The 27,191-nt window shown below is 34.0% G+C and overlaps 1 protein-coding gene and 1 pseudogene across 10 annotated transcripts in view; one reads left to right on the top strand and one right to left on the bottom strand.

Annotated features, from left to right (window-relative positions):
- The window catches only part of LOC145259106 (protocadherin beta-11-like), a 1,732,684-nt gene that overhangs the window by 807,637 nt on the left and 897,856 nt on the right, over positions 1-27,191 (bottom strand). The window lies entirely within an intron of this gene.
- Positions 27,053-27,171, top strand: LOC145259427 (5S ribosomal RNA; annotated as a pseudogene).

The following is a 27,191-nucleotide window of genomic DNA, read 5'->3' as shown; positions in this document are numbered from 1 at the left end:
TTATTAAGATATTAGTCATTTTTTTCAATTATTATTATTATTATTATTATTATTATTATTATTATTATTATTATTATTATTATTATTTACATTATTATTAATACTGTTGTTATTATTGTTATTATTATCATTATTATTGTTGTTATTATTATTATTTTTATTATTATTATTGTTATTATTATTATTACTATTATTGTTGTTATTATTATTATTGTTATTATTATAATTATTATTGGTATCATTGTTGTTATCATTGTTGTTATTATTATTGTTATTATTATTATCATTGTTATTATCATTATTATTATTATTATTATTATTGTTATTATTGTTATTATTATTTATCATCATCAGCATCATCATCACTATCATTATTATTATTAGTATTATTATTATTTCCATTATTATTTTATAATAATAATTATTTTTTTAATTATTATTATTATTATTTTTCATCATGATTAGTATTTTTATGATTATTTCATTATTATTATTATTATTATTATTATTATTATTATTATTATTATTATTATTATTATTATTATGCATTTATTTAATCATTTTTGTCAAAGGGGAGATCCCTAGAGTTTTGTTTGCTAATCAGAGAGAGAGAGAGAGAGAGAAAAAAAATGTCGTTATCATCGATTTCTTCATTTCTTATCGACTTAATCTTTTTTTTTTTAGATGTGTCCCCATAACCTTATGATAAAAAGGCTTTTTAGGTTTTTATTTTTAAAGATTTATGAGTCCTTAGATCAATGGGTCACCCAATAAAAATAGGCTAACAGTGACAAGCATTCAAATTCCATTTTTTTCTATTTTACAATAGATTTCAACATGGAATAAGACCATAAAACACAGGCATATATACCCCCACACATACACACACACAAATGGTGATTTCGTTATGACAATATCCCTGAATTTTTGTCCATAGTTTAGATTTTTTTTTAATAAAAGAGTGTTGAAGTTATTTAAAAAGTGCAATTTTATCGGGCTGAGTTGGGCGGCTTTCCAAAAACACAGCACTGTTCTAAAATCAAAACGTAAAAGAGAATTTATGTCCTTCCGGTAGTTTTATTTGGCCTTGATTGTGTCACGTGGACTAAACAACTAGCCAATTGCATTGAAGTATTTTAAAATGCGTTTCATTGCAGAACATTGTTCGATCGAAAAGAAAACAAAGTATCCCCCCCCGTCAAACTACTTTCCTAGCTCTCTAGTTGATCAAATCAAAAACTTTAACTTTTTGGCTATGTCAAACGATCAATGACTGGCCTGTCAAAGTTATGCTTTGAGGATATGTTAGAAGGTAAAAGAGGCAGAGGAAAGCTAAGAAAAAGATGAAGAGAAAATGTTTTTGATTGAACATCTAATAACAGTTTGACGTCCATCAACCAACTTGCCCTGGATTGAAAGGAATAGCGAAAAATAAGTCACATGGGTTCGCAGTTCGCACCAAGGTGCTAAGCATTTTCTTTGTCTGTCAAAGTCAATTTTGAAATAGTCTTTTGTATGGGCTGTCAAGCTTCAGTTTGAGATATAATTTTCTCTGGTTTGTCAGGCTTAAGTTTTAAATAGCATTTTCCTTGGTTTATCATAATGATTAGTTTTATATAATAAGCCAGGAGGCTGAGTTTAAATTCTCGGTCGAGTGATACCAAAAGTTCAAAACATGATACTCTATACCCCCTTTGCTAAACACTTAACATTATAATGTAAGGATCAAGAGTAAGTGGAGTAACCATAGAAAAGAAGTGACGCCCTTCCTTTCATCTCTGTTTGCTAGTTAATAAAAAGGAAGCCATTCGTTGGAGTGGCACCCGTGCAGAGTCTGACGATGGACTATTACTGACGTCACTTCCGGTAATCAGTTTATGATATCGAGTAATCTGGAACTCAGAGGAAGCGGGTCGTAACCTGACTTTGTCCTTCCAGTTGAACAGAATTCCACTCAACCAATATAGTTCTGTATATTCTGTATGTTCTGTTAATATATATTTCATTCCACCTTGTGTTTACATTTCCCTACCAAACTACTCTGTCAATTTTCAGTCTACAGACACGAGATTTGACGTAATGGGTATTGAGATTTGGAAAAATCTTTTTAATCAGTTTTCGGAAAGAAATTTGGCTGTCAAGGTGTCAAAGTTCAACATTTTGACCTTTGAAAACTCTACCAAACTCCTCCGCCAATTTTGGGTCTAAACACTTGAAAGTTTAGATGCAGGTTACTTGGACATGGATCAAACTTTTTAATTTAATTTGTGATCAAAAAATAACTGTAAAAGGCTTAAACTCAGAGTAGGAGTTAAAAAATTACCCCTGCAGTTTCTACCAATTTACTCGGCCAATTTTTGCTCTAAACATTTGAAATTTTACAAAACGTATTCAGAAATATGGCAAGTGTTTTAATCGGTTTCTGACCGAAAATTTGGCTTACAATGGGCCAAAGTTCAAAAGATTTTACCTTTGCGGCCTCTAGCAAGCTATTCAGCCAATTTTGGGTTTAAACATTTGAAATTTTACATAAAGGGTATTCAGACATGCAACAAGCTTTTTAATCAGTTTTAGAGCGAAAATTTGTTTGCCTAGAAATCAAAGTTGAAAAAGTTGACATTTGCAGACTCTACCAAACTCCTCCGCCAATTTTAAGTCTAAACACTAGAAATGGACATGAGTAAAAATTTGTAATATATATATATATATATATATATATATATATATATATATATATATATTAAATATGTTTTTAACTCTTTTTCCAGATGTCTTTTAACATATTTTATTAATCATTTGTTCATATATATATATAAATATATAATATATAATATATATATATATAATATATATATTATATATATATAATATATATATAATATATATATATATATATATATATATATATGTGTGTGTGTATGTATGTGTATGTATGTATACATATGCACATAAAGTTATGAACAGTACATAGGGCCCGAACAAATAAGGGCTGAACAATAATATTGTTCTTGGTCTGTTAGTTTTAATCTTGAATTAAAATTTTCTTTTGTCTGTCAACCTTAAGTTTGAGATAGATTTTCTTTGGTTTGTCACCTTGAAATTTGATGTAGAATTTTCTTCGGTCTGCCTCCATAAACTTTAAACTTTTTTTGTTGTTGTTTCACCCAAACAAGGCACAGGGCCACTTATTCGTGAGGGTTTACTATTTGGGACCAGATTTGCAGGGATACTATTTATGGAGTTGGGTAGTGAGATATCTGTTTACAATACACTTGAATTTCTACATGTCAGTACAGCCAAAGAAACAGAGGAGTGGGGGATAATTTCAAAGTGTAACACTTCCAAGGAACAAAGCTATTCGAGTAGAAGGGTTTACGGCATCTAGGGATCTTTACAGTGTAGGGGGGATTTTGCTACTTGCCTGTTTTTTTTTTAGGATATTGTCGTTGAGAGGGTACCAGTGCTCAGAATTCATCAGAGCACTTGCCATGAAAATACTTGTAAAACAGGCATAAGGACGCCACATTTCGGCGATGGACAGATATTGGAGTTTAGTTGATAGTTCATGACCTGTTAGGTTGAACCCTGTATAGGAAATAGCATTTTTTTTGGGGGGGGTTTATCGCTCTAAAGTTTTACATAGACTTTGCTTTAGTCTGTCAAGCATAGATTTGATGTAGAGTTTTCTGTGGTCTGTCGAGCTAACGATCTCACGGGTATCGTATATTTAATTCATTGGTGTCGGGGCATCTCATTGTAGAAAAATTTTGACAAAATCTGAATGAAAGCTTCAACTTTCAACAACTTTTGAAGGTTTAGTATTTTTTGTATTCGAAGCCAATTGCGACGAAGGTCTTTAGTATTGCCAGCAATTTTCCAGATTAGGCTGAAGCGTTTTTACTTTGGATCTGATAAAAATGCAATGGAAAATTGGAAATTCCGGCGAAATAATGGGAACACCGCTCGATCCAATTTGCAACATTTCCAATTAGAAATAACAAAGAATGTATCAGGTTCACCTGGTACATCCGTGCAATTCCCTTGCTGCGCCATTTTTTATCTGGAGATGTTCTTGATATTACTCATTTTCTTGGTTCCGATATATGTATACACACACATACACACACACACACATTCACGCATATATATATAAATCTATATATTTATATATATTATTCATTTTCTTGGTTCCTATAATTGTATACACACACGCACACGCACACACACTCACGCATATATATAAATCTATATATTTATATATATATTATTCATTTTCTTGGTTCCTATATATGTATACACGCACACACACACACACCCACACACACAGATACACACACATTCACGCATATATATAAATCTATATATTTATATATATATTATTCATTTTCTTGGTTCCTATAAATGTATACACACACACACGCACACACTCACGCATATATATAAATCTATATATTTATATATTTTCTTCATTTTCTTGGTTCCTATATATGTATACACACACGCGCACACACACGCACGCATATACATATATCTATATATTTATATATATTATTAATTTTTTTCGTTCCTATATATGTATACACATATATGCACACACACAGACACACAGACACATATATATTACTCATTGTCTTAATTCCTATATATGTATATACATACATATATATATATATATTACTCATTTTCTTAATTATTATATATGTATACACACACATATACATACATACATGATGATGATGATGATTGCAACGTCTTGTCAGACGAGTGCCACTCCCTCAGACATTTAAAATCCATGAGCCCAAATTCCTGAGGGAGTATCTATACTAAGATGATGTTACAGAGTCTTAGCTTTGTACGACAGCTAAGTCTCTCTCTCGGTTCAAAATGTTGAGATCCAGCAACAAGCAAGAGCAAGATAGCCAGCAACAAATTAAACTGCAGACCAGCTTAATGCAGGTACTGGTCTTCCGCTTTATGTTTTTTTTTAAATCAGAGATTTGCTTCTCCTAGAAAGGTTGCCTTCACCACGGCTTACGGGAGCCCTCTCCACCCCAATACACATACACACACACACACACACACACACACACACACACACACACACACACACACACACACACACACAAATATACACGGTGCTAGTTGGCCGTTGACCCAGAAAAAGAGTTCATTCGGCTAGTCTCCCTGAAGGATTAAACAAGACCTTCCAAAGAGGGAATGAACATACATACATACATACATGCATACATACATACATACATGCATACATACATATATACATGCATACATACATACATACATAATACATACATACATACATACATACATAATGCATACATACATACATACATACATACATCTTACTCATTTTCTTAATTCCTTTATATGTGTACACACACATACATACACACACACACATATATATACATATATATATATGTATATATATTTGCATATTTTGGAAGCAAGTCATTATTCAAGAACATCTGATTGAACACGGCAGAGTTATCTTTTTCCGATTTTTCTGGATATATATATATATATATATATATATATATATATATATATATATATATATATATATATATATATTAGAAGGTCCCTCCACACCAATTTATATATGGCTTTGTCTGTTTGTCTGTCAGTGAGTAGGTCAAAAATTTTAAATATTTAAATTTTAAATAAATTAAATTTTAAATATTAAAAATTTTAAAGCAATCACATTAAATAGATATATTTATAGAAAATTTGATGCGTTCAAGTGTTACTGTAAACAGCTTGAGTTATCAAAATTAGGTTGGAATAGCATTTTTTAGTCTGTTATGCATAAGTTTGAAATAGGATTTTCATTTGATTGTCACGCTAATGTTTGGAATAGCATTTACGTTGGTCTGACATATTTAATAGCATTTTCTTCTGCCTTGTATGATTTGAAATGGTATTTTATTTAGTCTGCTTTGCTTATATTTAAAACAGAATTTTCCTTTAGTCTGTCATGCTCAAGTTTGAAAGAAAATTATCTTCTGTCTCTAATGCTTCAATTTAAAATAGCATTTTCGTTGGTCTGTCGTATTTAAGTTTGAAATAAAACTTTCTTCTCTCACTCATGCTTAGGTTTGAAATAGCATTTTTCATTGTTTCAGTTTGAAATAATTTTTCAGTCCGTCATAATTTTGAAATAGCATTTTTCATTGTTTCAGTTTGAAATAATATCTTTTCAGTCTGTAATACTAGATTTTGAAATAGTATTTTCGTTGGTCTGTCATGCATAATTTTCTTCAGTCTATCATACTTAAATTTGCAATAGCATTTTCGTTGGTTTGTCATGCATAAGTTTGAAATTGTATTTTCATTGATCTCACACTTTGAAATAGCATCTTCGCTGGTGTGTCATGCTTAAATTTGGAATAGTATTTTCTTTGGTCTGTCATACATAAGTTTGAAATTGCATTTTCATTGATCTCACACGCTTAGGTTTGAAATAGCATTTTCGTTTGTGTGTCATGCTTAAATTTGAAATAGTATTTTCTTTGGTCTATCATTCTTAAGATTGAAAGAACATTTTTAGACGTGTTCTTTTATTTTTATAAAAGTCAAGCTTTAGTTTAAATGCTGCCTTTAGATGCAATTTCTCACTTCTGCAATGACATAATTACGTTGACTATGCGTCATTAAGTTGACACTTTGCTTCTAGTTAAGCAACGTTGAGTATCGTCAGTATCAGATGAGTGTCGCTTTTTTAAAAAAATTTAATTCAGCCTAAATAAGGCACATTGCAACGGAGATGTAACGGGATAACCTGAGAATAAAGGAGCAGAACATAGGGTGCAAGGAGTAGTTGTGCATCGAAGTCTTTATTTATTTAATTTTCTGAATTTTCGTACAGGAAGACATTTATTTACAGGTACTTCTGAAGAAACATATTATTACTTGTTAAAAACATTTCGAACTTCAATGTATTTAACAAGATTCTGCTGTGTTGACCACGTGGTACTCTGTCTTTGTCCGGTCATGTTGTTGTATAGGGAGTATATACTTAAAGATTACAGCAGTTCATATTGGGGCACATATATAACGATGGTGAGGACAATTCTGATCGGAAGACATTTATATATATTACACCATGACGATGACTGTGACAATTCTTGGGAACTTCATATTAATACGGACTGCGTGATATGATGCAAGTTCTTAAAACAGAGGAGGTGAGGAGATACTTCACTTATGATGGAGGCGGCACATTACTTGTAAGGGTTGTATAAGGTTCGTTACAAGATGATTATAAAAACACATTTACCTTCTCTGGTTGTGAGGAATGACGACACGAGACAAACTGTTACAAACATAGTTGGTTCCTTTATTATTCAACAGGCCGATTAGTGATATCAGGAATTCAAACTTTGATCTACATAGTCTACTTCCCTCCCTTCACTTCAAAGGAGCTCTCCTCTCGATCTCTCCTAACTGACTCTCTCTCATCCACTTCCTAACTTCGAACCCACAGATTCAATATATCTGGAAATCTCCTTTGTTTATGACGTCAGAAGTGTACTGTCGACCAACGTGACTATATCACGTTTTCTGCACATGTCCGTCCAACAAACAAACAAAGAATCAACCTATTTTTAACAATATTTTTTGATTCGCATTGTCCATTCTTTTAACTGACATATTTAATATCCAGATTTCTAAAAAAATGGACAATCAACTCTTTTTCCGACATAAACAATATTTAACTATTTATAATAGAATTAACAATATTTAACTATTTATAATAGAATTAACAATGGACTTAATTTCTAACATTCTATTTTCCATTATCTTTAACACTTGCCTACAGGGTTCGATTCTAACCTTTTCCTAATATCATTTTCACTTATCTAACATGTCTTCTTACTGATATGAGAACGGGACAGCCCTTTCATTTAATAATGTTTAGGATACGTCTTTCCCTGCCACTCTCAGGCCACGTGTGTAACTCGTCTATTTCTCACCTTTTTGGTCACGTTTTTATGTTTTATAATCTTTTTCTGTCCTTCTTTCTCGCTGTGACGTCACCTCACATACGGTTTAGTCATTTAGATACGTTGGATGTTCCTGCTGCTATTGCTGCCGTACGGCTTTATGGCGTCAATCATGTAAACATGATTTTAGGATCGTATCATTATTTTCGTACATTGAAATTTTTTTTTTGTAAAATCATTATTACAATAAAATACGTAAAAATATGTTTAGAAGCCAAATTACAACGCAATATTATGAAAAGAAACAAATATTTATTTGTTTAAAATTAATATTTCGACGATAGAATTTTATGCAAGTTTTTTCTTTCTTTTTTTTAGAAAAATTTTTTTATACAATTCCGACATTTATCTTTGAAGTATTAATTTTAAACAAATAAATATTTGTTTATTTTCATAATATTGCGTTGTAATTTGCGTTCTAATAAACATATTTCATACGTATTTTATTTTAAAATTCAATCAACGCTTCTATCACGGAAAACACAACCCTGACTTTCATAAAAATTTTTTTTAGTTTATTTTATGCTTCTCCTTTTTAATGGTACACAAGTTATGGTGATAATATTAAGTTGTATTAAAGTTATGCTGCCTGACATATAAGGGGGTTAATTCTGTAGTGAGCTTTGGAGGTACCTAACGTTCTTCTTTAACTCTATGATATTAATATTCTACTGATAACGAAGCTGTAATTAAGTCGGAATAGGAAAAAAAAACAAACGATATAGATTAAAATCCTATGATGGGTTTGATTATATTTCTAGTTTTATTTTATCTCTTTTTTTTTTACATCCTTGTATCCGTTCTTTATATCTTTGTGGTCGGACGTATGAATGTCGTATTCATGATGCATTTATGCCAAGATACCAAAAAAAAAAAAAAAAAAAAATGAAAAAAGAAAAAAAAAACATACAAGAAGCAATAGAAACCGATGAGGGGAGCTTCGGCTAAGGATATTGGTATTATGCCGGCCATTGCTGCAGCCGTGCGCCTTAACTAAGTCTATTATCGACTTTGATTGCTTGCATTGATAAAAGAACTTCTAAGTTGTCAGAGAATGGCAAGTTTCCTTGCTGGGAAGATTCCTACCACTTAATACCATTCTAATCGTCCATATTTCCCCGCTCGATTTCTGTGCCAACTGTGCCCCCCTCGCTCCCCCCCCCCCCCCACACACATAGAGGCGATCGCACACTTCGTCAACCCAAACTACAAAACTACGAGTCTTTTTTTAGATTAATCTCATTCGTCGCCTTTCCTTCCCCTTTATGCAAAATTTTTTTTTTCGTCCTAAAAAAGAAGGCGCGGCAAAATATTGAAGGTAATTTTGCCTATTTCTTCATAATCTACCGCCCCGTTTCCTCTTCCGCTTTTTCTTCTTTACTTAGGAGCGTCCTAGCATCTATATTAAAGGCTTTGTCTGTCGGTTAGTTTTTCAGCCAGTTCTGCTTAAGATGACATAGAGTTTTAATTGGCCTGGTCTGTCATGTTTAAGCTTGAAATAGCTTTGTCATCATATTAAATGAATGTATCTAATTTTAACGGCGTTAATGTATTTCAAGTGCACGCTATGCTTATTAGTCTTCCATGCATTATTTTGAAATAGTATTTTCGTTGGTCTATCATTCTTAAATATGTCTCGGGATATCAGCGCCCATCAGCAGGCCAGGTTGTTTATACAAGAAAGGTTGACAAGTGAAATGGTCAGATCCACTTGGCCAACACCAGGATTTTAAAATAATCACATTTCAGTTTCGTGATCTTTAATATGTATTAATCTCTCCATCTCTGTCTGTCTGTCTGACTGTCTGTCTGTCTGTCTGTCTGTCTGTCTCTCTCTTGTGTTTCGCCACGAAGAAAGATTTATGATTCCGTTGGTATCGTGGGACCATTGAAGGTGGATTGACAGTCGGTGTCAAACAGTTTGAAATTAGGCACCGTACAAGGCAATTAAAAAAGTTGAACTTTTGATTTTGTCGAGAATGGACTTGTCGTATTCCTAGCTGTCTGCCAATGCAATCATCTATGCGTATAAGAGCCAAGTACGTCCTAGAATCGATTACTGTTGCCACATCTGGGCAGGAAATTCTTGGATACCATATTCTGTCTTGACAGAGTTCAAAACCTACTTCATAATCTAGTAGGTGATGTCCTTTTCTTTTCTCTGCAACCTCTTTCTCTCAGAAGAGACATTACGAGCCTATCTCTGCTCTATCGTAATTTTTATGTCAATAGCTCGATTGACCTCCCCTTACCAATCTTTCGCAAAAAACCGCTATCAAAAATTTCCCCAATCTCTGTTAGTGCCTAAACTTAACCGTATATTCCATAAACAAAGCTTTCTTTCCGCTTGTGAAACTGTTCCGCTAGTCTGCTTTCCAGCTGACTCCAATATTGTTGTCTTCAATTTCAACGTAAACTAGTTCTTGTTGGGCCATCCTCTTAAATAATCTAATTTTAACTAATTATTATTAACGATTACTACGCTATTGCCACAATCCTTACAGTACACGCGTTAAGCCTTATCCTGGACTAGCTTCCGGCCTTTGATACATGGTGACTCCTTTTTTTAAACAAAAGCATTTTATAAAATCATGCGTTATTTGCTTATTTCATACCGCGTTAAATTTCAACAAGTAAGATCTCAACTTGATAATTACTTCTCAGAAAAGAATTAATGACGCCTAAAACACCAAAAGACGTCAAAGAACTCGACACAAGACCTTTCAAGCAGACGTAACCGACGACATATGAACCCCTTAGTCCAAAGGGAATGTCATTTTATATCGTGTTAATGTTCTATAAACATCTCCACGACACAGCCACACCAAGAAACGCTAATTTTATAACCTTCTATCCTTCTTTTTAATCAATAGGATCTCCCGATCACAGAGGACGCAATGTTAAAAAAAATATAGTGTCGCTTTTGGGCCGTACATGAAACTAAAATATACCTTCTTAACCTTCAGGCTAGGATCCAAGGGTAATATCTGGTCAGTTCTAAGATAATATAATGATATCGTGGGGTTACCTTTCGCACCGGGCATCCATACAATGGAAATATGTTACAGACTGCTATGAGGATATTGAAGAGAAACTGAAATTAACCGGATATATTCTGACACTACATAAAGCAGATTACTTAGATAAGCACTTGTGCCCCCACGACGTCAGTTCTAAGATAATATAATGATATCGTGGGGTTACCCTTGGCACCGGGCATCCATACAATGGACATATATTACAGACTGCTATGAGGATATTGAAGAGAAACTGAAATTAACCGGATATATTCTGACACTACATTAAGCAGATTACTTAGATAAGCACTTGTGCCCCCACGACGTGAACACCCTCGACAGACCCGACAAGCTGCAAAATCCCACCCCCACACTGTAGAGATCCCTAGATGTAAAAGATCTTTCTACTCCAGTAGTTTCTTCCCCAGAACTGTTAGACTTTGGAATTCCATTCCAGGTCACTGCTTCCCCAACTGTACTGACATGCATAAGTTCAAGTGCAACGTGAACCAACATCTCGCTGCCCTAATCCCTACATAGTACCCCAGTAGATGTTTCCCCTGATAGTAGCCCCCTACACCAAAGTGGCAATTTGCCTTGTTTGGGGTGAAAATGTAATAAAAAAAAATGATTTTAAAGTTTTAACAAAAGGCCTACAATGGGGTCTCCGTTCAGACTGAACATCCACAGAATGCCCAGTAGTAATATATTACATATGAAAGATGCCGTTTTAGAATGTCCACACGTTCCGCTAGTTACGTATTAATTATCATAGGTTATATGGTCTAGAATGTAATCTATGATTTTAAAATTGCGAATAAATGTGTGTAAGATAGTATTCAAAAGTAACATAACATAGTGACAAATAGTCTAGACAAAGTAAATTTGTATGTGGCATCTGTTGGAGCAAACCTAGTGTACTTTGGTCAAGAGGGGAATTTCTGTAACCAAATTATTATTATTACATATATATATGTATAATATATATATATGTAATTATTATATATATAATGTGTGAATACCATCTTACACACATTTATTCGCAATTTTAAAATTATTGATTACATTACGTTATTTCCATGGCAGGTGCTCGTCTGAACTCCAATCTCTGGTCCCCCCTCGCCAATCTTTCACGAAAAACACCCGTCTAGCTGAATTCACTGTGAAAAATTTCCCCCACTTTATATCTGTGCCTAAATCAAAACGCGGATTCCATGAACAAAGCTTCTTTCTTAGAACTGCACGCCTGTGGAACTCTGTTCCGTCTGCCTGCTTCCCTCCGGACTACAACTTGGATGTCTTCAAGTCCAACGTTAACAAATTCCTAATGAACCGCCCCCTTAAGTAAACACTTCATCAAATCTCCACACTAACGTAATGTACTTGCAATAACCCTTATCCCTGAGTGGCTTCCGTGCCTTGATAAGTGGTGATCACTGTGTAAAAATATATATATATATATATATATATATATATATTATATAATATTTAGTAGAAATAGTAATTAATAAAAACTGAAGAATGTGCTCAATACTGTTGTAGAGCAAATATGCGTTTTATTTTTTATTACCGTATCTTTCTGTTAAGTTAATTTCTGTAAAGGTCTGAGGAAGCTACAGACGACCAAAAAAAAAACAAAAAAAAAAACGGCCGAGTAGCTGAAACAATAATGTAACTTAACAGAAAGATACGGTAATAAAAAATAAAACGCATATATTATATAATATATATATATATATAATATATATATATTAATACATATAACATATATATACATACAATATATATATATATATATATATATATATATATATATATATATATATATATACAGTCGCATGGCAACTCACCATTATCCGCGGAAAAACTTCTCTCTCTCTACCTCTCTTAATCCGCCATTTTATCTCACGTCCTTTCTATGACCCCCTTATTCCCCTTTTCCCAGTTTATTCTTTTCAAAACATGGCGAATATGAATACAGTGAACAGAGTTCAAGAGAAATCCAAACAATTGTCGTTAAATGGACGGTTAGAATCCTATAAGAGATCTCTAGGTTGGAGTCTGTAAAACAGCGAGTGAAAGTCTGGCAATCGTTAGGATGTCCCATTCCTAACTTCTGGCCTCCATCATTCTCAGAATCATCATTCTCAGAATCATTATTCTCAGAATCATCATTCTCAGAATCAAGAAGCCATTACTGAAACTGAAGACCTTCCGCAGCATCTGCGTATTCCAATTCTAGCTTAATACATCCAAGTTAATTATACAACGATGTTGCTGATAGGGAGGCTGGTTATCTGCAGGTTCAACGTTGTAATCGGAAGCTGCTCGGAATCTCTGTACTCGGTCTAATTTATTACCGTGATTATTTATCAAATTGTACTAACGTAAAGATCAACAAGAATTTATTATGAATCATCAAAATTCGGTTGGTTGGTTGGTTGGTTTTATTTTACATCATACCAACCCTTTTCGGGATATTTAATGCCGATTCCAAAGATTTTGAAGAAAGATTTTTTAATAGAATATATATTTTTTCCAAGTCGGTTTCTATTTAACCCATAGTTGGGATCCTTACAGGTACTACCACTCTAAGTGAGAGTGGACCTGGGAGCAATGGTAATTAAAGGGTGGCTCCACACTCCCCAAAGCCCGCAAGCTGGGGCCTCACCATCGAATATAGTTTAAGGTCATATCCAGGACCTTAAAATTCGGTACTTGTACAGTTTAATCAAGACATTAGAAAATGAAAATATCCAAAAAAGTTTCAATTGTACGTATCTGTAATGGAATGAAGTTCTCCGAAAAAAATAACTTAATTTCATCAAGTAGTTTTTTTTTTTTTACAGCGAAAAATATATTTGTTATAATACCGAGCAATAGGTTCGATGTTTAGGAAGAAAAGCTAGTATTAAAGGGAGTGTCGGCGCTTTAAATTGAGTTATCTCCCCGTGGTGTGTTCAAAAATTCCAAGATGTCTGCCTTCAACGCTCTGTCATAATAACGTGTTTTCCCACCGTAAAACAAACAAAAAAAAAACAAAAAAAAACTACTCAATCAAATTAAGTGCTATTTTTTTGGAGATCTTCAGTCCAAAACGAATACGTACATTATAACCTTCTAAAGATGTTTTCATTTTTTAGTGTCTTGATTAAACTGTACAAAATTTCTGTTCAATCAAAGAATTGATATATTATTTTTCGTAACGTTGTTTCTTTTCTTTTTTGTTATTTTTTTTTAACGATAGCTGTATTCCTAGTACTAATAGCTTTGGGAAGTATAGTATGAATTTTCTTTCCTACATATGCATTATCGTTCTATTCTTAGAGACATCTTCATTATATATATATATATATATATATATATATATATATATATATATATATATATATATATATACATATATATATATATATATATATATATATCATAGTTTAGTAATTCAATTTTATGATGTGAAACGGGTAAATTTCAAATCTAGAATTTTTATTATATGCACGACAAAGAATTACGAAATTATGGTTTATTTGCTCTATCTGGTATATTGAGTAATTTTCATTTAGCTGGGATTGTCTTTATAAAATATTGCATCCAATAATATTTTGTAAGACCGATAATCACTGTATTTGCATACCAGTAGATTTATTGCATTACATCATTCTGAAATTGATTTTCACGAGATTAGTACCATTTTGAAGCTCGACCTTTCGTACGACAAATATCGAAAAATTGGTCAAAAACATTAATTACTTCACTCATTTTCTCAATTAAATTTTAATTTAAAAAAGTGTCTTCAAAAAGTGTGACCATCTTTTACTTTAAATCCCGCTCGAAACTGGAGCATTACACACCTGAAACCACCGGACTAACACGTAAATTTTCGTCTCTTCGCCATAACACCAAAATAAAGAAAAAAAAAAAGAAATTCATGAACCGGACTTTCGACCCAGATGAGGCTATGCATTAGCGAAATATAGGACTTGCAAAAAAAAAGCAATAAAGAAAAATGCTTTTATCATTATATTCGACACTTCAAAGCTTTCAAAAATTTCTCAATAAAATGTTACTTTTAAAAAGTGTCTTCAAAAAGTGTGACCATCGTTTACTTTACTTTATATATATATATATATATATATATATATATATATATATATATATATGTATAAAGACTTTTTAGTTTGCTTGAAGCATTGCGTGAAATGTTTAAAGGCTTTGTTTATGGATTGAGTAAAATTGTATCTGAAATTCGAATGTATATATATATATATATATATATACGGGCGGCCTGCTAATGTAAATACATATATATATATATATATATATATATATATATATATATATATATATATATACGGGCGGCCTACTAATATATATATATATATATATATATATATATATATTAGCAGGCCATATATATATATATATATATATATATATATATATATATATGATTGATATGTAGTTTGCTTGAAGCATTGTGTGGGATAGGTGTGTAAAAGAGATTTAGAAGGCTGTCACAATGCGAGGAATGAATTATAGTCGCTGTTGGTAAGAGGAGATGAGAACAAGTGGCGATTTACAAATCAATAAGTACATACATATATATATATATATATATATATATATATTTATTCAGTTGTATGGTAAAATGTCTTACTTGTAAGTCTATGCGACGTATTCCATTATTAATTTCGGAAAAATTTCCCCTTATCATATATATATTAGCAGGCCGCCCGGTCGTACAATACGCTTAAATACGATATTTTAGTTAAGCAGATTTCGTATTTTTTATTATATCATATCAGACTCAATTGACAGTAATGATTTAAAAAAACAAAAAAACAAAATGATGCGTGTGCCACTACCAAGAATAAAACCAAAACGTTTAGCAGTTTACTTTTTCCTTTGGCATTAAGGCCCAAGCTATGAAGTATGAAGGCATGTTTGCTGCAAGGCTAAACATTAAAACATCAACCAATAGCTATTATGTTACGCATGCATATTCGTAATGCCGTCGTTCGACCTTCACCTGAAAAATTCCATTTTCTTAATTTTTACACTGTTGCATCGATTTTCCCCGGCCTGAACGCAAATGTAAAGCTTCGCATGGGTTCGAATAACCTATGTATTAAGTTTCATGTCTGTAGACAAAAAAAAAAAAAAATGACAAAGGAGTTTCTTAGGCAAATTATTTTAACACACATATATATACGCATGCATAAATATATATATAGAAAGACGTTTGTGTTTACTATAACCTTTTTACGCAAATATTACGCAAGTATAAATCATGTAGAATATCTGCATGAATATAATTACACGTAATAGTTAACTAAAGATGATCATCACATAAGAAAACCGAAAAGCTAACAGGGAATTAATTAAACTGCATGTTTAAAAGAATATGCAAATTAGCTCGGTCTTTTTGCAGATGTATGCAGTTCCACGACCCATATAAAACAAAGTTGTATTTTCTTTTTAAATAAATAGAAAAAAAGGGTTTTTAAAATGAATATGAATAAACAAACAAAATAAATAAATAAATAAATAAATTTATAGGAGTATATAATTTATTCCTTTAATTCAGTTGACTTATACTACGCTACGAAACAGATACTGTCAAGAATTGTATAAGTCAACAGAATTAAAGGAATAAATTATAAGATTGTCAACATCATGAATTTTGGAATATAACTTTTTGTCATTTACTCTCTCTCTCTTTCTCCCTCTCTCTCCCCCTCTATCTCTCTCTCTCTCTCTCTCTCTCTATATATATATATATATATATATATATTACATGGTGGTCATCACTTATCAAGGCCCGGAAGCCACTCGGGGATAAGGGTTATTGCGTGTACAGGGATAATATCGCGGTAATCGTTAGTAATGGAGATTTGATAAAGTGTCTTACTTAAGGGTGCAGTTTATCAGGAATTTGTCTATGTTGGACTTGAAGACATCCAAGTTGTTGTTAGGTGAGAAACAGGCTAACGAAAGAGAGTTCCACAGGCGTGCACTTCTAAGAAAGAAGCTTTGTTCATGGAATCTACATATAACACACACACACACACACACACACACACACACACACACACACATATATATATATATATAGATATATATATAGACTGAGGACAGCTGCGAAAATGAGAAATCGAATAAATTCAATTTGATACAAATTCGAATAATGTCGAAGTTGATAAACATCATAATGATGATATTTAAAGTTGCGAAACTTGAACAAACCCATTTAAAATATGTTTGACGGCGAATTGGAAAACGCTGCAAAATGTTATTGAAATGCGACAAGATGATTTGTTTTGTTGCTAACGAACAAAAAAGATCAAAGTCTGATTAACGTAATTTCATTCCAATTATGGAGATGGATTCTTTTAGCGGGAAAAGATGAGACCAGCTCACTTCAGCGTTTATCTTTGGAAAACGAGCAAGACATTTCTTTGAAACGATGTTTGTCTTTGAACTTTCGCTGTTGAATTCAAAACATTATCTGGTGCAACGAGGGCAAATGGCTCTGCGTGCAAAGTGACGAAAGATGAAGCGACATCTCTCCTCTCTCTCTCTCCCTCTCCCTCTTTCTCCCCCCCTCTCTCTCCCCCCTCTTTCTCTCTCTCTCTCTCTCTCTCTCTCTATATATATATATATATATATACGCTAGGACGTAATATATGACGTCATTACATACGACGTCATATATATATATATGTATATATATATATATTATTTAAAGAAACTCGTTTACTATCGTTGAGCACTTTCAGTTTAATTAAAATCGGTCAGTTTAGCTCTTATTAGCAGGTCATCATATAATTATTAGATCACTATGACAGAACGATAAAATTAGGCAAAGTCAATCCAACAGAGACGATGACTTGCAAAAATGTCTCGCAAAAAATCGATGCCTCCTTGTTTTTAGCCAAGATTTCGATAATTGTCGTCCGAGAAGTCGAGCTTCAAAATGATATAGATATCGTAAAAATTCGTCGCCTCTCTCGAAAGTTTTAGGCACACATACATACATACATGATGATTGCAACGTCTTGTCAGACGAGTGCCACTCCCTCAGACATTTAAAACCCATGAGCACAAATGCCTGAGGGAGTATCTATACAAAGATGATGTTACAGAGTCTTAGCTTTGTACGATAGCTAAGTCTCTCTCTCGGTTCAAAATGTTGAGATCCAGCAACAAGCAAGAGCAAGATAGCCAGCAACAAATTAAACTGCAGACCAGCTTAATGCGGGTACTGGTCTCCCGCTTTATGTTTTTTTTAAATCAGAGATTTGCTTCTCCTAGAAAGGTTGCCTTCACCACGGCTTACGGGAGCCCTCTCCACCCCAATACACACACACACACACACACACACACACACACACACACACACACACACAAATATACACGGTGCTAGTTGGCCGTTGACCTAGAAAAAGGCTTCATTCGCCCTTTGGAAGGTCTTGTTTTTAATCCTCCAGGGAGACTAGCCGCCCTCCTCACCAAACAAGTCTGGTGGGGGAACCAGTTTAGTCGCCGGTGACCCGACCATGAGGCAGGTAGTACTGGGTTACATGGTACCAGCAGCATATGACATGACCTGACACAAACATACATACATACATACATACATACATACATACATGTAAACAGACAGGTGAGATTTATATTATAGATTAAATTTCAAATAAAATAAAAACTTTTATTTTTTTTATTTGGTCATTAAAAGGGCAAATAAGGGCTAATTGTGTTATTTTTTATTTATATAATTTTGTACATTTTCATTGCATATTTTTCAATAATGTTCTTTTCCCATATATTATTACAATAAATCGCTTCACAATAGAAATACTGATAAACAATAAAAGGGAAGGAACTGATTTGCCTTGTCACCGTTTCCGGTAGCGCTCCGCAGAAAATTAGGAAGTGCTTTTGTTGACTATAACCGAATTTTGCAACTGTAGGTTTTAATTTAGTAATAGAAAGATATATGAATCCCAGAATGCAGTTTGGCATACAACCGGAAGTTCAGAAAAGAAATGCCGTAAAAAGAAGAAGAACAAGCATGCAAGAAATCCTTTTTTATTTTCCGATTGACTTCCCTCAGAACCGTAAGTCAACAGTTTAGATTTTTCATGCTATGGTGCGTTTCCTGTTGGTTGCGATGTAATGCTCGCCCTTTGCAGTTCTATGACGTTCATCCTTCCCAAGCTTTGCCTTTTCTCTTTGAGGCGCCTCTAGAAGGGAATGTCAACAGGGTTGGCCAGGCATCTTTTGCAAGGACAGAGTGCTTTCACTCTGAGTCCCTAACTTTCCAATCCTACTTTCCGACCCCTGTGTTATAATTTCTCATAGTGAGACTTTCAGATGACAACGAATCAAATATGTTTTTTTTTTAATAAAAGAAATTGTTTGTTTATTTGGACAGAATTCATGATTAAAAACTGACAATGTCGCGTGTTTCAACGTCGAAAGCGAACGAAGAGTTGACAGTTTGGCAAAAATAATTAACATCATATATCACTATTTGAAATATTTCTTGACATGTTACTACAAGGAGGATGACGACGACAATGACGACGAGTTAAAAAAAAACACAAAAACAAAATAACGAACTATAAGTGTATAAGTATACTACACAAGTAAATCTGTTAATCAGCTGGTCTGTAATACAAACGTGAGCGACCAAGTCTGAATGTATGTCTATAAAGTAACGGGACTAATGACAAAAAACAATTTCTCTGGATACAAGGCAAGGACAGCCATCGTTTTGCCTCCGAGGATACGCATGAATGTTAATTTAATTTCAAATATTGTTATATTGCCTTAGTAAGGTATATTTTACCTATTCCTTTTTGTCAATCACGCAGACACACACATATTATATCTATCTATTTGTATATATATGATACCCAAGGCCGCCGAGAGACGTGTAGTGACGTTCACGTTTTTTGCCAGTGTGCGAATAATCTGATGTTAATTTTGAAGAATTTTCTCTAACTTTTCATCACTCAGGCATCTCTAAAATTAGCAAACAAAATTTTTTAGTCCATCGTAACAAGACATTCTCCATCATTTGCTTTCATGTGCAATTTCTTGCGAAATATTTCTGAAATCTACCGATTGTGACTAAGCGTATTCAATTTGTCTTTATATTACAGTCATGGGCAACCAATATTCTTATAAACCCAAATCAACTGCTTGTACACAAATGTTATTAGCATATATATACATATATATATATACATATATATATATATATATATTCTAAATGACAAAAATTTATATTCCAAAATACATGATGTTGACAATTGTTATATTTTATTCCTTTACATCAATTGATCCTTACAGTTCTTGACAGTGTCTGTTTCGTAGGTGCAAAATCAATCACAAAATCCAAGATGGCGTAATCGTAAAATATAAAGGTAATTTCAGCTTCTCTTCAAAATTTTCGAATTCTCACCATGTCGTATTACATTTTAATTCCTTTTGGTGGATTGATTGTTGCTATTTCTTCTGATGAGTTAAGGGCATAATGGATTCACTAATTGATATAATTATAAAGTGATTGATTTTGCGCTACGAAACAGATACCGTCAATAACTGTAAGGATCAATTGATGTAAAAGAATAAAATATAACAATTGTCAACATCATGTATTTTCGAATATAAAATTTTGTCATTTATTATATGTATTGCTGTGTATTCACATTGAGCTTCTTATATAAGAATTGATATATTATAAGACTATATATATATATATATATATATATATATGTATATATATATAAGCTATATCGCTCGAACAGGTCTCTAGTTACTAATAACTAGCTGACCGAAACATGCTCGTGAATGTGTAGCGACATACTAATGCTTATGTAAACACAAATAAAAAGCATATTTTGCCCTACTTATGTATTGAGCACTCTTGTATTAACCTCGTTCAAACTTCATTGATTACTTTTTAAAATTAGATCACTCTGACTGGCGTTAAAAACATTTAATAAGAACTAATGTTTTAAATTTCAAGTGTATCCATCGCGGTTGACGGTAGCCTAGTGGTTCGGGTCGTTGCTAATGAAGCCAGACATGACTTCTATTGCCGGGGGTGCGAATCTCTCGGGCGACGTTAATCGTGACACTCTGCACTGATGATTCCCGAAAGGATGAAACACTAGTGTCTGTAGGTATTTATTAATTGTTATAGAAAATAATAATAATAATAATAATAATAATAATAATAATAATAATATATATATATATATATATGCATATAAAGAGAGAGAGAGAGATGGAGAGAGAGAGATGGAGAGAGAGGACTGCAAAAGCGAATATAACTATTACCTTTAAGATTGGAATTATATAAATGTATGTGTGTGTATGTGCCTGTGAAAGAGAGAGACATACAGACAGTCGAGCTAGAGAGAGAGAGAGAGAGAGAGAGAGAGAGAGAGAGAGAGAGAGAGAGAGACAGACAGACAGACAGACAGACAGACAGACAGACACAGAGATTTAAAAAAAAATGGCCTCGCTTGCAAGGAAGCAATGTCGTTCGATTCAATAAGCTTTGATGACAAAATGCAACGAAACTGAAAAATGTCTGAAGCAATTGTCTTAAACCTGCCCGGGTTACGAGACAGTGCAGAGAAAAGCCATTTTCTTTCTTTATATCTCTTTCATTCCATGAAGACACAAGACAAAATGGCGGTGCCAAGTTTTGATTCAATACGTATTCTATTTAGGCGGATTGGACGTCTAACATCACATCTTGCTTCTAAACAATGGCGACCGTCTCATTAAGAACATTTCTCTTTTGGTTTCACGTTCAGCCGTGTTTTGATTTTGTTTTTGTGGTGCTAATTGGATTTGGAACGCGGAGAAGAATTTGGTCCAAACTTTCAACGAGTTTCAACTTTTCGTCGTACTTTGGTCTTTTTGATTCCAATTCTTTGTTTATTTGAGTTTTGATTTTCTATTTTAAGAATCAAACTTTTTAGAACCAGAGAACAAATTCTTTCAACCGAAAGTGTTTTTTTGTTTCTGCTCGTAGACAGTAGCAAGCGAATGAAAAACTTGCCATTTTTATTTCAGACTTTCCCCCCCTCATAAATAAATACATGTAAAATATTTAAAAAAAATGTTTCATTTTTTTTTAAACCTATAATACTAAATTTTGTCGATAAAGAAATAGTAAATAAGTTTCTATTTTCTTTGTTTTTAATCAGTGAACAAAAAGTTACAGGATGAAAAATACTTTAAGCCAAACGATTTATAAAAAAAAAAAATCAGAACGAGAATTATTTTGGTCGGCCATTTTCGGAGTTGTGAAAATAAGGGAAATTTCCTCATTATATGAATTGTGTAGACTTAAAAAAAAATAACACACACACAAACACACACAAACACACACTCCCCCATATATATATATATATATATATATATATATATATATATATATATATATATATATATATATATATATATATAGTGTAGAACCCCGGAATATGGCGTTAATCCATTCCGGGGTTGGTGAAATCGCCGTATAGGGCCTTAGCATAGTTTTATACAGTACATATTGAAAATTAGTAACAAAATGCCGTACAGTATATAATACACATGTATATAATCAAATAACATTATAAATAACACCGTAAGGCGGGCAAATACCGTAACCAGGGTCCGGAAAAAACATCGTAACCTTTAAAAACCGTATACCGGGGACATCGTAACCTGATCCTGGGGTTCTACTGTATATAGTTTGTAGTCGAATGCAGAGTTTGTTAAGATGTTTTTCTTAATTACTTTCCTTCAACTGCGTAAATGTAAAAAATTCTCTTTTGAATTATGTATATAACTGAAAGTGAAAGTGAAACTTCCTTCATTCATTCGTCTACTAATTAAATGACAACAACAGAATTCAGTTTCAAGACGTACTTATTGACTTCAACAAAGATGAATTCACCACCTCTTCATATGTAAAAAAAAAAACTTCCTCCATTAATTTCTATATCTTGAACTACAGAATCGAATATCGGTACTGCTCTAAAAGTACAATGATATAAAAAAAAAATCTAATAAATCGGGCTAAATTGCTTTTCTTAAACCACAAAAATATTCTTTGCAAAATGAAAACAAGACAAAAAACAAAACAAGTCTTAACAAATGATTCTCCAATTTCCTAGTTGACAAACAAATAAAATAACTATTAGAAATCTAGATAAAACGAATAACAACTAAACAATCTCCATATTTTCAATAAATTCTACCGTGACCAGTTACATAAAGGTTTCCTTCAGTCTTGACAGACTATGGATACCCAGGGTAATGGTGCCTCCGCGTGAAATTTTTGTGGCAACAGTTGCGCAATCACCAACCACACCTCTCCTGATACGACATTGTTGAATACCAGCTGCAAGTGGAGGTTTAGGACGACTGGAAACAATGCCGAGATAAGCGGAAAGCACATACAGCACCTAGATTTCCCAAATGGTCACCCATCTGGTACTAGCCAGGCTCAACGTTGCTTAACTAAAAAAATTATATAATACAGAGATGTGCATTGTCTGTCAATAATAATTAGCTCAGTTTTATTATTTGCCAAAAAAAAAAAAAAAAAAAAAAATCGGTACTTCTGCATTTATCGACCCGCGGTTTCCACAAAGTTTCTCGGGTTTTCTCGGCCGCTGACGAAAACAATCGGAAATGGCCGATTGCGAAGCGTTAAACCGCAACGAGAAAATTATAATGATAATCATAAAACAAAAAAACATGGACATACAATAAATAATATTATAACTAACCTTAACCCTAAAACCTAAAGCTAAACCCTAACCCTAATGTACACGAATATAAATATTTTTTTTCTATTTCTTCAATTTTATAAAAAAAAGTACACTTTATAGATTCGTATTAGCTAAAAACAGACAGCGGGTTCGTTAAAAATTGGGCCATGCTCGACCGACCTTTTTCGGTTATTTTCATCAGCTGCCGAGTGAGCCCGAGCCAACTTCGTGGAAATCGGTGATCGGTAAATGCACCTTAAAATCTTCTAACCGTATATCAACAATAACACCTTTCATCAGAAACATTTCCGAGTTCGACAAGATACACCTGAAGAAGGTCGGAGGTTACATCGACTGAAACGTTGTGAAAATGACACTCAAGATGAGAACAGTAGTCCGAAGAATCGAAATAATACATTTTAATTATAGTAAACTAGCAGGCCATCAGGTGTTGCCCGGTCGTAAAATAGTATAAATATTATATATCAATTAACGCATATTTCTTATTGATTATGGACAGAAATACCGTATGTATTAAACGTAACGTTAAATTATTTTAAAAAATGAAGTAAAAAACAAACAAACAAACAACAAAAAAAAACACGCACACAAAAAAAGGAAATAATTTTTTTTTTACACGGGGGTCACAACTTATCAAGGCCCGGAGACCACTCAGGGATATAGGTTATTGCGTGTACAGTAATCAATGAGATAGTATTGTAGTAATCATTAGTATTGGAGATTTGATAGAGTGTCTTACTTAAGGGGGCGGTTTGTCAGGAATTTGTTTATGTTGGATTTGAAGATATCCAAGTTGTAGTCAGGTGGGAAACAGGCGAACGGAAGAGAGTTCCACAATCGTGCATTTCTAAGAAAGAAGCTCTGCTCATGGAATCTACGTTTGGATTTAGGCACAGATAAAGAGTGGGGAAAATTATTGACAGTAGTTTCAGCCAGACGTGTGTTTCTCGTGAAAGATTGGCGAGGGGGGACGAGAGATTGGGACTCAAACGAGTACTTGCCATGGAAATAACGATAAAACAAAGACAGGCTCGCAACGTCTCTTCTGTGGGAGAGAGGCTGCAGGGAGGAGAAAAGGGCATCCCCCACTAAACCACGAAGTCTTTTTTGTACTCTGTAAAGGCAGGATAGGCTGTTTTTAGCAGCTCCTGCCCAGATATGGCAGCAGTACTCCATCCTTGGACGTACTTGGCTTTTATACAGATAGGCAATTGCATCAGTAGTGAGATATCTTCTGGAGCGGTAGAAGGATCCCACCATTTTCCCAGCGTCCCTGGCAACAGATTTGATGTACGTGTTCCATTTCAGATCAGGAGTCAAACTCAGACGCTTGTCAAAACATGGAGCCTCTCCAAGACGAGAGCCATCCATTTCAATTGATGCCAGATGGGGATCAGAGCGTCGATGATGTAAAGATAGAAGCTTGGTTTTGGATGCATTAAAAGTGACCGGCCACCTCTTCCCCCGTTGTACCACGTGCTCAAGATCAGAGGAGAGAGAATTAGAGATAATTTTGTCATTTACGGCCTTTGATGTGTTGCCATAGATGGTCGTGTCATCAGCATAGATGTCAACGAATGATTTAAGTATGTGTTTTTGGAGATCATTGATGTAGATCAGGAAGAGAGTTGGGCCTAGGATGGACCCCTGGAGGACTCCAGCATTTATACTGTGGGTCTCTGATTTCTGCCCATCAACCACTACTCTTATGAACCTATCAGAGAGAAATGATTTAATGATTGAGAAAACATTTCCAGTAATACCGTTGCTGGAAATTTTGTGAAGTACGACCTTATGCCATACCTTATCGAAGGCCTTCGATATGTCAAGAGCAATTGCCCTGGAAAGGAACCCTTTGTCAAGAGATTCACTAATCCTACGTGATATAACCCTTAGCACATCTGATGTAGATCTTGCAGAGCAGAAACCATATTGCATGTCACTAAGAAGTTTGTTTCTCTTGAGGTGGTTGACTACTTCTTTATTTAATATGGATTCCAACAACTTACTCATGACACACATGAGACTTATTGGTCTGTACTGAGAGGGAGATGACCTTGCACCTGAATTTTTAAATACAGGACATACTGATGAGGTTTTTCAGGGTGTTGGAAAGCGCTTCTCCTTAAGGCAACGCTTAAACAGTTTTGTAAGTATGGGGGCAAGTTCTGGTTGGAGCTTTTTCAGCACAAAAACTGAAATGCCGTCAGGGCCAGTTGATTTACTGGAATCAAGGTTCTTGATTAGCTTGGCGACCTCACGCACAGATATTTGTATTTTGCATAGCGTGTTGTCTGTTATAGGAGGGAATACAGGGAGTTGATGGCCATTGTCGCATGGGGTAGAATTAGCTGCAAACTTCTTGGCAAATAGTCTGGCCATGTCTGATGCTGACGAGATGACCTCAGGTCCATTGATGATAGTTGGGATAGAACGCACGCTTCTGTTCAAGAGCCTGTTTGCTATTTGCCAGAACTGGTGGGAACCAAACCGCTGCTCAGCTATTTTGGATTTAACAGATTGAGTATATAGCTCTCTTGCATTTTTTATTACTCTTTTACAGTGGTTGCTGGCAGTCCTGAAAGCAGCTTTAGTCTCAGTACATCTATTACGTTAGTAGCTATGGAAAAAGTGATTTCTGTGCACGATGGCAGCAGCACATTCAGGGGAGAACTATGGCTGACTGTTAGGTTTTTGATGGAATTTTTTGGATTGTATGAATCGGTCTGTGCCTAAAATTAACCATTCGGTCAGGTCTGATACTATAGAGGACACATCCTTTTTAACATGGAATGCAGAGGTAGGTCAGATATGAATGTACGGAAGCTATCCCAGTCAGACTAGATTATCGATATACAGTACGGTGGAGAGGTACGTCTGAAGACTTATTACATTTCATTTTTATCTTAACTGCTACAACAGAGTGGTTAGAGGATCCCAGAGGAGATAGAACGGAACATGAACACAGCTCAGGGGAAGTTGTGAGGAGAAAGTCTAGAAGGCTTGCATATTGACCGGGTGTATCGGGCACCCGGGTGGGTTCATGAACAATCTGAGTGAGATCATAGGCAATGGCAAAATCATGAAAAACCTACCCCCGTCATCGGTTTTATTTGAGTGGGTCAGCCATTCCACATTGGAAACTGGAATATGTGCATACGAGTATTATGTTTTTCTAAACAGTTCACTTCTTGTAAGTGTATACGGCATAATCACGTTGACACACAGGTTCCCGTCAGATCACCGAAGTTAAGCAACGTTGAGCCTGGTCATTACTAAAATGAGTGACCAATTTGGGAAGTCCAGGTGCTGTATGTAGGAGGACGTCGACACCTCCC

This window comes from Euprymna scolopes, chromosome 34, assembly GCF_053919585.1.
Source record: "Euprymna scolopes isolate OS-2025 chromosome 34, ASM5391958v1, whole genome shotgun sequence".
Taxonomy (NCBI): domain Eukaryota; kingdom Metazoa; phylum Mollusca; class Cephalopoda; order Sepiida; family Sepiolidae; genus Euprymna; species Euprymna scolopes.
Note: the sequence above shows the minus strand (reverse complement) of the source record. Positions and strands in the feature narration are given on the sequence as shown.